The sequence below is a fragment of the Pithys albifrons genome, chromosome 23, assembly GCF_047495875.1.
Source record: "Pithys albifrons albifrons isolate INPA30051 chromosome 23, PitAlb_v1, whole genome shotgun sequence".
Taxonomy (NCBI): domain Eukaryota; kingdom Metazoa; phylum Chordata; class Aves; order Passeriformes; family Thamnophilidae; genus Pithys; species Pithys albifrons.
The window spans coordinates 7,599,381-7,611,508 of NC_092480.1; the positions used below are offsets into that span (position 1 = coordinate 7,599,381).

At 43.3% G+C, this 12,128-nt stretch overlaps 1 protein-coding gene across 6 annotated transcripts in view; it reads left to right on the plus strand.

Annotated features, from left to right (window-relative positions):
- PKNOX2 (PBX/knotted 1 homeobox 2) overlaps window positions 1-12,128 on the plus strand; it is an 83,759-nt gene that overhangs the window by 41,842 nt on the left and 29,789 nt on the right. For 3 of the 6 annotated variants that reach the window (XM_071576091.1, XM_071576095.1, XM_071576092.1), the window contains 2 exons: window positions 7,085-7,236; window positions 7,552-7,637. The exons of 2 other annotated variants lie outside the window; for them this stretch is intronic. The gene's annotated coding sequence lies outside the window, so the exon portion shown is untranslated. The remainder of the gene's footprint in view (window positions 1-7,084; window positions 7,237-7,551; window positions 7,638-12,128) is intronic. One more of the 6 variants, XM_071576094.1, reaches the window with a different exon arrangement.

Below are 12,128 nucleotides of genomic sequence, written 5' to 3' on the forward strand. Positions count from 1 at the left end.
GGTAGGTACTCGGATTATTCATTTACTCCAGATGGAAAAAATTAAATTGAATGCAAATTCCGTAATCAGACATGAAGTTGAGGATGTCAGACGTGATGGGGAAGTGTCAGCACGTTAATCGGACTGCTTTCTCTAAACAGCACCCGAATCCAAGAGCCAGGGATTATTTGAATAATTGAGGTGGCATTTGATAAGATACCTGATTGCTGATATCTCCTTAAGATGGAGTCCTAATTGTAATTCTCCATCAAGAAGGATTAATCTGTGTAACAGGGTGCCCAGGGAATATTGTGGTGTCAGGCTCCCTCCCCTGAGTTTTGGTTCTTTATCAAGGGCTGCCATGCCCAGGGAAGGTGCCAAAGAGATTTATTCCTTCTCCTATTACTTTATATGTGAGCCGTGAGGTCATCTGGTAACACAGCTTGGCACCGGCAATCCAGACATTCAAGGCTGCCTGAGTCCCACAGCCTCCAGCAGTGGATCTGTATTTTGGAGGTACCTCCAATCACTGGAGAAGGATGCATTGTTGCATCTTGATGTCACTTCTTTGTGTCTTCTGGGCACAGTTAGACCCTTTTTCCCATGTAAAATGGAGACAAACTGTCCTTACTTGAACAGAAAACCTTATTGGAGGACTATGACTCCATCCACAACATCCTTTGATGGGATCCAACCCTGATGCTCTTGGAAAACTGTTGGGAGTTGATGGACATTGACTCCTAACTCAGCCTTGGCTGGGGTGATGTTATGTTTTACGAATGGTACTCCCCACTTTAGTGCTTCTATTGAGACTCTCCAAACCAGGCTTGCTCACCCCTCCCCTCCCCTCTGGAAGACTGGAGAGGAGAACTGGAAAAACAACATGCAAAGATGTCAAGTTGACATAAGAACAATTTACTGGAAACACCAATGAGATAAGAAAGAGAACAGTAAGGCAACAATGTTATTAATAAAAATGTACAAGAAAAAGAATGATTCATGTGCAGAAATGCTCACCACAGGGCACAACCTAGCTGCAGAGATGACACCCCAACTGCTCCCTGTGGCTCGGGATCAGCACCAGGCTTACATGACCAGAAGAAATCCCTTCTTCCCGGAAAAGAGTCCCTTCCCCTGCCCCTGGGGATGATGTGAGGTGATATAGAATAACCTCCAGGTCCTGGCCACGACCTCTCCCAGCAACTGCAAAAGTTAACCTTGTCCTGGCTGGAACCAGGACAGGTAGCAGGAAGCAGATGACACTTGGCTATAGTCACAGAAAGATTTCTTGTGGAGTCCTTTTAACTGCCAGCACCATTGGGTTCTCTTAAATCCAGAAGGTGGGGAGATAGGGGTGGACTTTCCTTCCTGAATCCCACACCCTGGGTGAGATTAGGAATGATTTAAAGTAGTGAAAATGACAAGTAAACAAAAAAGAAATTAATATATCCGTGTTAAAGATCCAGTCTTACAAACAAATAATCATGGTCTTTCCTTCCCTCCTGTATCTAGCAGCAAATGAAAAAAGGAAAAAGGGGAAAAGAGATGAAAGAAGGCAAAGGGATAAAGAGTTTGCTGATGGGATTTTTGGATTTTTTTCTTTTTTTAGGGATTGAATACTTTGAAACAAAATGTGAATTCTTCCCTGTGAGGGTAGAGGGTTCCTGGCACAGGTTGGGCAGAGAAGCTGTGGCTGCGACATCCCTGAAAGCGTCCAAGGCCAGGTTGGACAGGGCTTGGAGCAAACTGGTCTAGTGGAAGGTGTCCTTGCCCATGGCAGGGAGTGGAATGTGATAGAATTTAAGGTCCCTTCCAGCCCTAATCATTCTGGGATTCTGTGAATTCTATGTAATAAAAAAAAAGGGAATGTTTGGAAGAAAATAATCCTTAGCCCTCCTGCAATCAGTGAGTGGCCCAGCAGTGATGAGGATTTGTTGCCTATTTCCTGTCTCTAAAGTAAAGCCAAATGCAGATTTCTCATTTCTTCTTTTTGTCCTGCCATCCCACCTCCTCCTGTGACGGTGCCAGCAGCCGCTCCTGATAAATGGGTGATTTTAGCCAAGCTCTGGGCAGTGCATTTGCAACCAGAAAGGTGTGATTTCCCATTAAAAAAAATAAATCCCAACTTAAATCACTTGAGATAAGTTGAGTGTTATCTTAAGGTTGCAAATTGCTTGTTTGCTCCTCCAGCTGGAGCTGTTAATTCAGAACGATTAACACACCCTTTAAAACACAGACAAAGCATATGGAGGTGGTCCTGAGGAAAAGAGCCTGTTTGGGATGTAGTCCCTCAGTGTTTGTGAAATTGGATGGATAACTCCAATTTGTCTTTTCTTTGAGATCCTGGCAGGTGTTATGGAGAATGATATGAATACCGGGAAGTTGAGCCCCCCAGAACTCCTGCTGAATCCTAAGTTGAGTGATGCTCAAAGCAATGGCCAACTGAGTCTTTAGGCCCAAGCAGAAATAAAGTGCTGACATTTGTTGCTGGGATGAACTGAGAGAGTGGTGTCACCACCCTGCCCATTCTTCAAATGTTTCTTCTTGATGAAGAAATAATGAATCCTGGAGTGAATCCTAAAATAATGGATAGATTTTTTCATGAGCCCCATTGCAATGCTGTGAAACACCTCCCTAGCTGCATCCTTCAAGACTTTTTGAGGGATCATCTTGAACACCTGCCATCTGTTTTCTCAGGTTCCCTTTTGAATTTTGATGCAGGTGATGAGCAAAAGCCTAAATCTGGAAATGAACCCCAAATCTGCTTAAAATACTGAGGTGAGCTCAACCTGCTTAAAATATCCCTGGGCCAAGGAGCAAGGAGGTGAGCTAGTGGTTTTTTGGCAAGGACATAAAGCACTGTTAGACTTTTATGGGATGCTGTGCAAAATACTGCAGCAGTTGTTGCATTTTTGCAGCCCAGTGTTGTCTTATGGGATGATCCATCCTTACTTCTGCCCTTGCCTGCATGCATCCATGCATCCTTTCACCCATGTACGTGCCTGTCCATCCATGCATCCTTGCATCCATATGACCAGGTGCACAGGATGATCCTGTGCATCCCTACATTTCTGCATCCATGCATGTCTAAATACATGCATCCTTGCATTTGTGCATCCTTGCATTGGTCCATCCATCATTTTTGGTCCTGTACCTCTGACCAGAATTGCACTCAAATTGTATTGATAGCACCCAACACTTTGTCTCTGACATGGAAAAACCCCCTCACATCCAAATATTTTCTGCTGAGCCTTTACAAGAATTGACATGGCTCAACATGCAGCAGTTTTTTTCATCCCCCACAAATGATGGGAAAATGTGCTTTTCTACCCCAAAGCTGGCAATAGGATTTTGGGCTTGGGGATGCCTGTATCATAAGCCCCCCAAAACCTGTGTCTGCCTGAGCTGTGAAAGCCAAGCAGGTTGTCTTTAAGAGCTTTTTCTGCAAACCCTTTCCCATGATTCCCCCATCTGAGGATGGATGTAGGCAGCATCGGCAAATCTGAATAACTAATCAGAGTCCTCATTAACCCCCCGCCGAGATGCTCAAACATTCACTTTGCTGTTTGTGAAGCAGGAAAAAAAAAAAAGGAAAAAACCGCACAAGCCACCCTGCATTAAAATTGATGTGTTATTAATCCCACTGTTCCAAACCTCGCGGGTACCGAATTCTCCCCTGTCTCGCCCAGGGCCGAACAGTGTGGTGCTGTTCCTGCAGGGCACTTTGCCTTCCCATTATTTATCAACGTGGTGTAGTGAGGCCGCTTGTGTTCCCCGGATCCAGATGTGTTCACATATGCACATCCAGGGTCCAGTATTTCCCTACATGCCCACTTTAGATGATGTGAGTCGCCTGGGGTGGGGCTCCACCAATGGACTTGTCTCTCCCAGCCATGTTTTGCCTCAAAGCAGCTTTGCTTTTGCAGAAATACAGAAACATTGCACGTGTATGGGCATGCCTCAGATCTTTCACTGTCTGTGAAGGGGTGGGGTCTGTGCAGCACCGATTTTAACTTGTGGGAGTGGGTAGGATGGAAATGCTGTATTCCTCTTTGCCCCTTTGAGCATCCCCAGTACCCAGGCCCAGCCCTTACCCAGAAGCTGGTGATGCTGCAGAAAGTGCTCTGTGGGGACAAAAACTCAATACACCAAAGGATTTAATCACAGCAGTCCTCTTCACAGGTGGCAGCAAGTGTTACCAAAGTATTTGGAGAGTTACCATCACCCGTTTTGCTCCTTAAAGGATTAACTGAAATTTGAGCTTTGATTTCTGCATTTATACTGTTTTTCACACATGGTTTCTTCGGTTGTCCCCAAGGGTGTGGAGTTTGGGGCCAGTACAGCTTGCTATTGGGCATAGTGTGGGGTATAAAAATAATTCAGCAAACCCCAGTGTTACTGAGGATTTCACCGTTTGTGATTTCCACTCAATTCAGAGCAGCTGGCATTAAATTTATTAAAAAATGATAGTCACAATTAAATGTCATTGACATGATGGGATTGAAAACATCATGGTCTGCTCACATTGGAACAAAGTGACATGCCAGGAAAAGCCTTGCTTCAAAATCTTAGACTTTTTGCAAAAATCCTGGATTTTGTGTTGCTAAATGTCAGCTTTATTATCATTCCCTTACACTTCATTAAATCTTTATTAAGAGGGCTGCCCTTGGCTTTTTGCAGTTGGGAAACAGGCTGAGATCCCAGGATACTGGCCTCCCATCTCTGCTCTTGGATGCTATTCAGGTCAACCAGAGGAGGATTTAGGGCATTTGGGAGGGCATTGATGACTTGTCAGAAATGGTGTCTCATTTATGATCCTCGGGCAGCTGCTGAATTCAGCTGTGGGTGCACAGGACACCGTGTGTCTGCTTGGCTTGTGTCGCCTGCGGTGGAGCGTCGTGGAGGAGGCATCTCCTTCATTCCCTTTTGCATCAGGAGCACTTCAAAGGCCCTTGCTAAACTTCAAAGGATGCCTTTTGAAGTTGCTAAAAGTGTGTGCCAGCTCAAAAAGCCTTCTCTGCCTCTGCAGGGATGTTCAGGGAGATGTCCCTGGTGGGGTTGGATCCTGGTGCTCTTCGTGATGGGGACAAAAATGGCATCATTTGTGCAGAAGTTGCACAATATTTTTTCTCCTACACTCATGCAGCACCCAGAACTTCATCCCTGATTACCTCCAAGCATGAAAATCAGTCTACTAGAGCTCTTTTAACACTGACAGAGCCTTACTTTTCTGCTCTTTTTCCTCCAGTCCTCATGTTTTGTTCACACAGCAAGCCCAGATGACAAAAGTCTTTCCTGTGGGATAGAAAAAGTTCTTCATAGGGATGAAGGATTGCTGCAAAACAGGAGCTTTTTCATCATGATGTCAGGACAAATCCACTGAAAATCAAGTCCCGGGTTCTCAATATGTATTTGGCATTAGCCCATGCATGCTCCTCCAAGGTTTGAGCCTTAATTCTTTATCATAATAAATCTTAATATTTTACCTGCTGCTGTGGTGGAAAAGTTTTGTACTCAGGCCCTTCTGAGCATTTACCATATCCCAGATGAGTTCGCTAAAACTCTTGGCAGGACCTACAGTGGCCTGAGAAATCAAGAGGCACCTTGACCTTTTGTCCCTTTCACTGAATTTTCTGTGTTTGGGGGTTTCTGCCCTGTTTTACCCTGAAATCACCCAGTTGTTTCCATATCCTTCTTTGGGCAATGACCTTGGTGACGTCCAGCTTTCCAGAAATGACACTTGCTGTGCGAGCTTCCCCATGTAACGCTGTCTCTTGGACCCATGTTCCCAGCTGAGATGGTGGACACAGGCTCTGGGGGCACAAAAATGCTCATGTTGCTATTACAAGGGCTTTGGGATGGAATTAAATCCGGGGAAACAGTTCTCATGCATCTGCCATCTGGCCTTACCATGTAAGACATAACTCTGCTGGTAACATACAGCAGAGATGAGGTGTATCTTGGGGATCCAAGGAGCTCTCTGGAGGTGCTCTTCATATTGGTAGGTATATCAGATGCATATTGGGTATCTGAGGAGCTCTCTAGAGGTGGTGTGTAGCTAGAGGTGCATATATGAGATGTTCATTCAAATCAGCACTTCAGCACATCAAGGTGTACATACATATATATATTAGACATATATCAGCAGTCTGAGCATCTCTGTAACGATTATATATTTCAAGGTAGGTATATCAGGTGTATATTGAAAATCTGAGGAGCTCTCTGGAGGTGATGTGTATCAAGAGGCATATATCAGACATCTGTCAGAGCTCTGAGGTGCTCTCTGGAGGTGACGTGTACCATGCCAGAGGTATCAGATACCTAATGGAGATTTGAGGAGCTCCAGCTAGGTGACATATATCAGAGATGCACATGTCAGATGAGAAGGTGAGGAGCTATATTGGTGAGGAGATGACTTGAACTGGTTTGTATCAGGGTAGATATATCAGCTGTAGACTGAAGATTGGCAGAGATTATGTGTATCAAGAGACATATATCAGACATATATTGGAGACCTGAGGAGCTTTCTACCAGGTGATATATATCAAGGTAGATATATCAGACATATATTGGAGATCTCAGGTGATGTTTTTCACCTGACAAAGAGGTAATATCTGGAGGTGATGTATGTTGAGGGACATTTATTAGTTAGATATTGGAGATCTGAGGGTCTTGCTAGAGGTGATGTATATTGAGAGATCTGGTGAATTTTATCTCTTTTATTCCTTTTCTTACAGTCAAACACAAACCACCCCTGTGTCAGTGGCTGTGCTCATCCTTGCTTAGCCCATCTTCATTTTTTCCACTGAAACTGCTGAAATGGGTCTAGAAATCCTGACCTCTTAAAGGCCAGTTTTTTGGTAGTTGTAACATCATCTCCAGCATCTGTGTGGATTTTTCCTTATTAATTAGTAGCTGGGAGCTCCCCCATTTCTGAGTTAATGGCTCTTCCCCAGTTCACTCTGTTTCAGCCTAAGTATAAAAGCACATTTACACTTAAGTGAAGATTATAATTAACCAGGAAATTGCAACAGCCACTGTGAAATGCGGGCAAGGCCAATAGCAATGTGGTTTTGTTGCTTTTTCCCTTTTTTCTCCTTTTCAGACCTGGACTGTAGCAGTAACCCTCAGTGAGATCTTGTACCGAGGATTCACCATCCCCCAGGAGTTGAAAAGGACAGGATAGGACTGTGTTGACCCTCATCCTGTGTGGATAGACCACCAACAGACACACCTTCGTTTTCTGGACACCTCTCGGTTCGATCTCTAAAAATTTGATTTTTTTTTGTCTTTCTTGGAGATGTTCAAACCCACAGGGGCAAAACCCTGATCTAGCTTAGACATCAGTCCTACTTTCACCTCCTGGGAATATTTCCACCTAAGTTTTCCTTGATTCCTTCTATTTTCCCCATCATCCTTTAAAAAAATGTATTAAGAGTGGACTTGCCCACCATGACTTTGCTGCCACTGCCAAAAAAACCTTTCCTAGGTGTTTGTCCTCTGCTTATTCTTTGCCTTCTTGTTTCATCATTTTTTATCAATATTCAAATATTTCATCCTTTGCTTTCCCAGGCTGTGATTCCTACCCAGAAAATCTAGTTTTTGAGGCAGTGGGAGGACAATTCCAGGGCAGTGGCTCCTCGAGCACCCCCCAAAAAGTAAGGCTTCTCTTTATATTAATTAAGCAATTATAGATATTAATTATGCAGTAATATATATTAATTGTGTAGGATATGTTGAGTCATGACCTCAGTGTGGCTTTATTTGGGGAATTCATGCTGCTTTCTGGTACACTTAAATTGTATCAACCCTTCCCTAAATGTAGTGAGGGGAAAATTACACTTTTGTACTGTTTTTTTTCTTTAGAAATCAGTCTGTGCAGGGAGTCCTGATTTAAAGCTCAAGTGTCGATAACATATTGTTAAGAGCCCTACAAGCCATAGCCAGCCTGGAGGAAAACACAGATATATTTTTGTGAAAATACTCTGAAATATGGGCTGTTATTACTGCGAAATTTTGGCACAGCCAGCAGCGAATGCAGAGGAATGGTCACCAGCTAAAAATAACTGAAATGCAGAGCTTAAAATAAGATGTACTTGAAACCAAGGGTCTCACAGTCCTTTAGTCAACCCCTATCACTAAAATTAGGGCTTGACAGAGTGACCAATGTCACTGTGCCAAAACTGGAGGCATCCTGCAGGTGACAAAGAAAATAAATCCCTGTTGGTTGCAAAATTCCCCCTGTAGGAGCAAAGATAAATCTTTGGTCACTGAAAATGGAGGTGCTGCCTTCAATTCATGCAAATGCCCCACAAAAGTGCCCGGTGTCTTCTTAAACTGGTGATATTTAGAGTGGGATATTCTCAGGGGAAACCCCAAAACCTTCATTCCATCCATGGCACAGCAGAGCATCTTTACTTTTGAGTATTTTCTTTTTAGTCTTGTCTCCTCTGAAAGTCCCTTTTAATAAAAAGTAGCCAGTAAGGGCAGGATTATTTCTCTCAGGCTGCCCTTTCAGCCCTGATTCTTGCTGGTGACCTTCCTTTGGCCAAAGAAAACCACATGATGAAGGAAGCGATGGATTTCCCCTTAGTCTGATTTTGCCCCCATTCTGATAAAGGTGTGTGTTGGGTTCACTTTGAAATGACTTTTCTGGTGAGTCTGTGGGGGCCTGGGGTCACCACGACAACCACTTTTTGGGGGGATCCTCCCTGCCTTGATGCCCTCTTTCCAATCTGTATTTCAATGTGAGCTGCATGGTGCTTGCATGGAAGGACTTGGTACCCTGCCATCTATTTTGGGCACATTGTGTTGTTCTCTTTGGTGGAAACTGAGCCTGTGGAGAACACGAGCATATGACTGTGGACACAGGTGCCACTTGGCCTGGAAGTATCTCCAGAAGACCAAATGAGAACAGCTCGACAGATTGTGCCAACAAGGTCTAAGCACCTGTCACTGAAGACAGAAAGATGTGATGGTGAATGTCCACCTAATTACCTTCTGGAACACAGAGCTGGCATTGCTCTAAGTGGTGAAGGATAGAAATTACCTATCCTGAAGACTTCTTCTGAGAGAGAAACAACTTGGTTCCCCTTGGATTTCTATACCTTTTGTGTTGGTCTCCCAAATTTCCAGGGACAAAACTATTTCAGCTTTCCTTCTCCTGAAGCCCATGTGACCAGGGAGATGCACCTCTGAGGCCAGGCCATATCTTTTGTCACTGTGGAAAAAAAGTTGTGAATAAATTTGGCACATCTGTCTCACACCATGAACACTTCCTAGTCCTTTTTTGACCCCAATTTCCTGATTGTGTTGAGTTCAGACCAGGCTGAGATTTACTCTCACTCGGAGTAATGGAGAAGGCAGTGTTATTAACCATCATTAAAGGAGTTTGAAACCAACCCCTTGTAATTCCCTAACTGGCTGGAGCTTGTATAAACCACCATGTCACATCTCAGACTTCTCTTTTGTCATCAAGGTTGGAAATATGGCAAAAAAATGGCTTTCAAATGGGCAAGTGAAGGTTGTTTCAATTGAGGTGATTAATTTAGGGGCTCTCATTGCAATCCTTAGTGTCTTGGCTCGGGCTAAGGAACAACTTGATGCAGATACCAGAAAGCCTGGCATGCCTCAATGAAAACCTTATTTTTTGTCTTCTGGTTGGTAGAGTCTTTTTTCATAGGGAATTTTACATTTTAAAAGGAAATTCAGGGAGGAGGAAGACCTGGAGGAGAGAGAGAACTGCAAGACAGGGATGTGAAGCGGAAACTCGGCGAGTCAGCAGCTCTGATTTATTTGCCATATGGGAAAGAGGAAAACAGCCAGCTCCAGAGGGATTTCTTTCCCTCTCCCAAAGCGAAAATTTCCAAGTGTGATAGCAACATATAGCGAGAAATGAGGCAGATTTAAGGGAGGAGAGGGTTTTATTAGATGTGTTGCAGCATTGCTGGTTTTGGGGCTTCCCCACGAGCGGGGAGCTCTTTGCACACTCCCACACACATCTCACCTGTGTTTCTGTGGTTGGGTGGGCTCTGCTGCCTTTAGCCCAATTCCTGCAAGTCCACTAAAAAGCAGGTTTCTGTCTGTGTTTAGCTGGTGCTACTCATGCATGTGTTGGGAGATTTGCATGAAGCCTGTGAGCTTTGCTTTGCAAAATAAAAACCCCAAAAGGGCACTAAAATTAAAATTATATCTAAAATATGAAAAACTGCAGTATTGGTCATGGAATGTTTATGGGCTGCAGCAACAGTTACAAGAAGTCCTTGCATGGTATTATTTTGCAGTCATCTTTTTTATCCTCTGAGAAGCTCCTCTGAACCTGGCAGGAACTGTAGGGATGGGATCTTCCCATTGCAAAGCTAGTGTGAGACTGAGATTTGGTGTTTGCATGATGGAAATGGGGATGCTCTTTTATTCCTTACTCATGGAATTAGCAGGTTGTGATGAAAAATGAAGAGCACAAGCCAAAGTCGAAAGCACAGGGCAAGATTCTGGACATAAATGATTCACTGGTAATTGCTTACAGAGAAGAACTGTTGGACAATTCACCTGCTGGCTGTTTTTTACAAGCACTCTCAAGGCAAACAGAAATTTTTTAGACATTTTTTCACCAGCAAGAGGAAGTTTCTTCATTTTTGGGTTTCCTCAGCTATGCTTCACTTCAAAGCTTTCTGATTTGCCCTGTGAAAAAATTCACAGCTTTCTCTTTTGGGAACTTTTCTTGGGCCAAGGGCTGGGTTGCACAAAATGCAAGTATTTTCAGGTTACTTTGAAGAGGCGTCTTTGATGTTTCCCTATGCCAGTTTGTTTTGGAAGGTGCTTTAATGGTCTTCCCCTATAAAAATAACACTTCAAAATGTATGTAGGTATCTCAGCTCTCCACTTAAAAAAATGAGGGAAGTTGTTTAATGTTGTCGTTCAAGGTACATTAACCTTGTCTACTAAAGCTCTGACTGGCTCTTGCAGGTTTTATTCTCATGTTTATGTTGCAGAGATATCCCTGGAGCCTTTTAGGGATGGGTATCTTTGGAGAGGAGAGAAATATTTAGCAGTAATTGTTGTTCTCATTGGAAATTCGCTGTAGCAGCTCCCTCCTTTGTATGGAGCTAGAACTGGGAGGAGGATTGGGAAATATTAAATAAATATATGCAAATGATGAAGAAATACCTGCAAATATTAAATAAATAAAAAAATATTAAATACTCAGGTGAAAATATTAAATAAGTAAATGCTCCTTTCCCCTGTGCCCAGGGCTCATCCAGGGATGTTCCAAACTGGTGCTTGGCAAGAGTTTTTTGATGTTGTCTGACACAGAGTTTCCTTCTCTTTTTGTCCCAATTGTTTATGCATTGACCTACTGCTTTTTTAGAGAAAAATAGAAAAGGGGTCCAGAGTTTATTATTCAGAAGTATCAAATTTCCGTCTGCTTTAACCCACAGTTGTAGCAGAATCACAGGATCAATTCATCCTTTTTTTTAGCTTGATAACTGGATGCTGGGAAGGATACAAAGCCAGCATTTGGAAAATGCATCATCTTGGTCGAGAGGAAGGATGCTCCCAATGCAAAACTTTTGGGTTTGGATAGAGGGAATTTGGCTACCAAATATTCCTAAAATGTTAAAACTGTTTGGTGGTGCAGTGGTATGTCTTGCACAAATGCTCCTGATCTCCCCAGATAAGGCATTGCATGAGCCTTCTTGGAAGCAACCTTGAACATGAGGAATGGTCAAGATTGGGTTCTGTCTTGAAAAATTGGATTCTTCCTTAGTTTTGACTATTTTGATAGTAATTGGTTTATTTTTAATGAGCTCAGTTCCTTTAGCATCTTGTGAAAACTGGTGTTCATCTTTTAGGGTAACACATGAATTTTGGTAAAAACAAGCAAAAGGGAAGATTGGTGGATAGAAATGAGATGTTGAAGAGCAAGAGGGTAGCTCTTAATTCACTTTATGGCCAATCAAGAGTTGGCATCACCTGCCGAGAGCAAACCTGTCCTCGCTGTGCCGAGTGAGATGTGTCGTCCTCTGGAGGAGCCTCTCCCTCCCCGCTCTGCTGTATTTCTTCATTTTAACTTAGATGAATGCATGCATATATCATAAACTTCAGCCTGCACAGACCCTCTGTGACGATGGTGACATAAAAACTGTGGA